This window comes from Oncorhynchus tshawytscha, linkage group LG08 (genome assembly GCF_018296145.1).
Source record: "Oncorhynchus tshawytscha isolate Ot180627B linkage group LG08, Otsh_v2.0, whole genome shotgun sequence".
In the NCBI taxonomy this organism is placed as follows: domain Eukaryota; kingdom Metazoa; phylum Chordata; class Actinopteri; order Salmoniformes; family Salmonidae; genus Oncorhynchus; species Oncorhynchus tshawytscha.
Window position 1 is genome coordinate 16,112,393 of NC_056436.1, and position 5,700 is coordinate 16,118,092.

Below are 5,700 nucleotides of genomic sequence, written 5' to 3' on the forward strand. Positions count from 1 at the left end.
TATGTCCGATTCCCCTGCTGTTTTTTTATAAGCCTGCATTCAGTCCCAAACATTCAAATCTCTCTCAGCTTGTATTTGCATCTGAAGCACTAACAGCCTAGGAAATAGTGCAGCACTTACTTAGTGACATTTCTCTCTCGTCCGCCTATTCCATACGCCCAGGGAGACACAATAACAATCAGCATGCATTTAATTTAAAAAATGTGTTCCCTTTAGAATTCCAACGTGGCGAAAAAGAGAGAGAGACATCTCAGTGTGCTGTGAAAGGCAGCCGAGTATCATGATGTAACACTACCGTACCGTAGGTAGGTAGGCTACCGCTACAGCAGTGCAATATTAATGCTAATCAAAAGACAGAGAAACCAGCAGGGTTAGCATATAAAATACAAATATTTTCTTCTGTCTTTTCATTTCTTAGCAGGGATTTTTTCTTGGAGGGGATTTAGCCACACACACAAAAACATTTCTGTGATTTTGATTGAACGAACCTTCTGAATTTAAGAACAGTAAAATGTCACGTTGGCAGCTTTGCACAGGGAGGGATAATTCACCCTTCAATAAATAGGGAAGTTGTCGAGGTAATTGATTTCTACTCAGTCCACTCAACTGAAAAATCTGCAAGAGGAATAACCAATATCTATTCATTAAACGATTCAACAACAAGCAACTAATTCCTAGCTTAGGCTACTCCACCTGGTGCCTACAACCCATAGAGATAACTAACTCCTATTTAGGTCAATGTGATTAGAGTCTTACAGTATTTTGGAATCATAAAACATTTCTGAATTTCACCCTTGTCAGTGAGAGCTCCAAAATGAATGCAGAGCACTTAAATCAAATTCGAAGTGCTTTTGAAATGAATGAATTTAAAAAGTAAACAAATGGTCTAAAAAACAACACATACTTAGTAGCACATACTTTAAATGACAATAGTCATTCAAATAACCCTCCAAAACATGCCAACTGTGCTTCATGTCAAAGTCAAGTGTCTCAGTTTGAATCTGAATGATTGCAGCAGTTTGAGAAGTTAAAGGTCCAATGCAGCCGTTTTTTATCTGAATATCAAATCATTTCTGGGTAACAATTAAGTTCCTTACTGTGATTGTTTTCATTTTAAAATGGTCAAAAAATAAACATAATAGCTTCTTAGCAAAGAGCAATTTCTCAAGCAAGAATTTGTCTTGGAATGTCTGGGAGTGGTCCGAGTGACAAGGGTAAAACTGAAAGCTAGTTGCTATTGGCCTAGAGGTTTGGAACTCTCTTATTGGTCTATTAACTAATTTACCACCTGGGGATGTCACCAAGCAGGCCAAAATTCCATCCCACCAAAGCTCTTAAACTAAAAGGACATTATCATAATTTTCACAATTTCACAGTATTATTCCAAATTCATAGTGGCGAAATACAGTATATATAAAATACAGGAAATTAAATTTTTGACTGCACTGGGCCTTTAACCTCTCCCGTTTCCTATTTGGGCCTAATTATTTTGAAAGGACTTATCAGAATTATGTACCTAAGCACAGGATCTAACCCAGAAAATAAAGCTTCATGAAATTACAGACTTCAGAGGGAAATGAAATGAAGGAATAAGAGAATATGGCAACCCTGGGCCCTGAGCTGAAACTCATTACTGTTTACCTCTCTTATGAAGACATAACCAAAAGCAATGTTTTATCCACTTTAAACATTTCAAAGAAACAGCGAAAGCCTGTGGGTACAATAACAGCTTTAAATAGTCTTCAACGCCCATCCTCAGGGGATTACCCTGCCTGAAAATACTTAATTTAATAAATATGCTCTTTAACCTCACACTTTCATTTCGCATACTGTTATTATGAATTCATACTCTCTCTTTCTCCCTCTCTGCTAAATATTTATCCTGTTAGCTACTCCTTAACCATACATATTTTACTATTTTAGGAGGACCACCTACATTCGTTTTCGAATGCATTTTGGTTCATTAGTACCTCCAAGATAATACAGTGTGTGTGTGTGTGTGTGTGTGTGTGTGTGTGTGTGTGTGTGTGTGTGTGTGTGTTTATTGTAAGCACTGCTAAGTCTCTAATCTTCCACAAATAATTATCCTTGATCTAATAATACATTTATGCAGGAGAGAAACTGATGTTCTTAACATGGCTGGTCCCAGTAAAATAAGTTAGTACATCAACTAAATTATACATGGCGGAATGTGTATAGTTTGTGTGTGTGTGCGTGTGTATGTACACACCCGCACTAGCCCATGTTTATTTGTTTTTGTTCACAGCTGTGTTGTTATTTACGAATTCACTAACTTAAATCCAATGTAGTAGTTAACCTGCTCTTAGCCTCTTGTTTGCACTAGAGATGCTGTTCTCATTTTCTTGTGCAGTAAGCCTGATGGAGGCTGATTAAACGAACTGATTAAAATTACCCTTGGAAATTTTATATGTGCAGTCTCACAGCGTGAGTCTCCGCTGCGGGTGTCTGCTATAAAGCTGAGGAACCACAGTATTTCTGCCTATTTGTAGTCAAATCTTGTTGGATTAAGGTAAAAAATGTATCCTGTCACCACAAATAAGTATAGTCAGAGATGATTCATATCACTGGGTAGTGAACTGATATGAACTGATGAGATGTGTCTTTCTTCGTGAGCTGTGAGCCGTCTGATCAAACCTCCTCTTATGTACCGTAGTACAACATGTACTGCATACCTGGGCAGAAAATAGTTCCATGTTGTACTTTATTTGAAAATAACAACTTTTCAAATACTTGAGGTAGTTAAATATAATTGATATAGAGTTTCAACTAAAAGGCAACTCTTTTCTTTGATATTCAAAAACAGGTCTCAGAAAAAACAAATCATTTTTGAAGGTATTTTGAACACCTCTCAGAAAACCAAATCATATCTGAAGGTATTTGAATATATACATGTTATTTGAAAACATAAAAATATGTATCTGATGGCGGCCAAATATCTGACAAAGAACCAAAAACCAAAACAGTTAATTTAATTTGTGTAAATATATTATCATAAGCACATGGTATGAATCTTAAAATATAGCCTATACCAGGGGCAGTCAACCCTACGAGGTCCAAAGCCTGCTGGCTTCCTATTCTACCTGATTATTAATTTCACACACTTGGTATTCCAGGTCTAAATCAGTCCCTGATTAGAGGGGAACAATGAAAACATACAGTGGAACTGACTTCAAGGTCCAGAGTTGAGATTGAGGGGCCTATAGCCTAGAATGAAATACATGAGGCACATGGAAGCCCCTAAAAATTAGACTAGAACACTTTTACAGCTTCAAAATGACAAAAAAAAATATTTTCATAATGACTGACATAAGGTAATACAGTAACACTTCACATCAAGTTCATATACATGTCTAGTAACTTTGTGATTATTACAATAGCAACGTTGATACTTAGGACTTTGGAAATTGCTTTATAACTGCATAATAATGGAGTTATTACATAAGTGGAATAAGGAACAGTCACTATTCCCCATGTACAGTAGTTAACTCTCAGCTCATTGCAATGCAATTAAAATGCAAATACCAAAATATTATCAAACAACATGCTAATAAAATGTTGCTCAAAAAGTAATTCTAATTTTATTACTCAGGAACAAGAACCATTTAATTTCAAGTGTTACTGAGAATGCTAATAGTAACAAAATATGTCTGTTAAGTGTCAAAGTGAAACTACATATACCAAACCTGCTTTCGGTGGGAAAATCATGTTAGTTTGTATTCTGAGTAAACTACTCCTTGATCGATGGTATCCTACGTTTGAAACCATAACACCTACCCTCAGATGGTCAAAGAGATTCAAAGTTATTTTTGCTAAGAATCCAACTTGGTGTTTGCAATGTTTGAAAATGGTTTCGAATTACTCTGCAGTATTTTCAGATATCATAAAATGAAATGCAGCTTTCGACTTTTTCAGTGGCATGTTGAAAGCACAGGGGGGCTGTGGCACCTTAATTGGAGAGTACAGGCTCGTAGAACAAGTGGAATGGTATCAAATACATCAAACACATGGGTTCCATTTGGAATGCAGTCTGTACCCATCTGATTGACTGGCTGTGGGGAAGGGAGAAGATGGAAGTCATTCGGGAGTGGGGCAGGTAGCGAGGATAAGTGTCTGCCTTATAAATCAAACAATCAAGTGATCAAATTCATCACAGATGCCTTTCTTATGGAGTGAGTCTAAGAGATGTAGCTAGGCCTATAGGACTTGCAGATGGGAACACTTGACTCACTGACTGTCTCAAACTTGATACAACTTTAGTGTGGCACAAATGATGCATTGCATATAAACAAATGTATTTCACAGCATTCATCACAACAACAACAAAAACATAACATGACAATGGCCTCCATAGTCATTTCAATGGTTATGAAAACATACTGAAGGTCGGTCTATCCAGAGAACAACAGCTCCCTCTAAACCAATAACAACACTTATCTGGAATGTGATAAGAAAGGTAGGTGTGTGTGTGTGTGTGTGTGTGTGTGTGTGTGCCTCAGGGTGTGTCAATCCTCGCCATTAATTAAATGTCATCTACAGTAATTAATTAATTTACTTCAAAACATTTAGGTTTTGATGTAGGAGGAGATACTGCTGTGATTCTGTGTTGGTTACAATGTTTATGCAAATCACTGATAAATAAATGAGGGTAGGGGATAACAGGGAGGGAAAGCTAGAAGGGCAAGAATACAAATTAGGAGTCAGATTAATGAAAATAATGTAAAATGTCCAACTTTTCAATGAGCAGTGTGAAACTTTTCAGTGCTAGGCTTACCTGTCACCAGCCTTCCACAGAACAACAATATGCCCACAGGCCTATACAACAACTAGTCTAATAGGCTTGTCAATTTGGGAACAATACCCTATGAGGGAGCCTATATTACTCCCTAAAAGTTCTCTCAAAAATGAATTCCTTCCTCAGAGCGATCAAGGGTGAGAAGAAAAACAGGGCATCAGCTCTCCCATTGCTCAAGTCCTTTCGCTCAGCCAAGCCTCACACTATCTCCTCATCCGGGAAGGAAACGCACATGCTTTTCACATTTACATTTCTTCAGGCGCCGGGACGGAGATAGGGACGAAGTATCTCCTTCATTATTGCCGTCACTGTGTCAAGTGATCGTTCGTTCCGCGTCTCAACGTGCACCATGAATCTCCCGTTTGGGGAGGATATTTTGGGGGATAAAAGTGCACATTGAGTAGAGTCACCAGAGCACTCTGTGTTTTATCCGTTGGACATCTCAAGGGCCACACTTGCAACATCTCTGGAGGGAGGCTCAGGCTAGAAACAAGATAGGGCCACTCAGGGACTCATATCTTATTCATGAGCCACGTGTCCGGTGATGCAAGTGAACCCCAATAGTTTCCAAGGCTATCAAATTGCCAGCAACAGGTACAATAAGAATTAAGTTAAATGTGTATAAAATAGGCTACAAAATAACAGATGGGTTGGATCATTAATAATGGCAACTTCTTCTATAATAATCAAGTTCTTATATGTATCTTCCAACTGCCTGCATCCATAGACCTATCCGATTACATATCACAACATTGTTTAAAAAAATCTTACTTTGAAACATTTGCATAGAGGTCTATGCTGCTCCTCCACCTCTCTCCTTCCTCAGCACAAGCAGCACATTCGATTTAGAACTCTCACAGCACCCATGAAAATATGCAAATGACCCT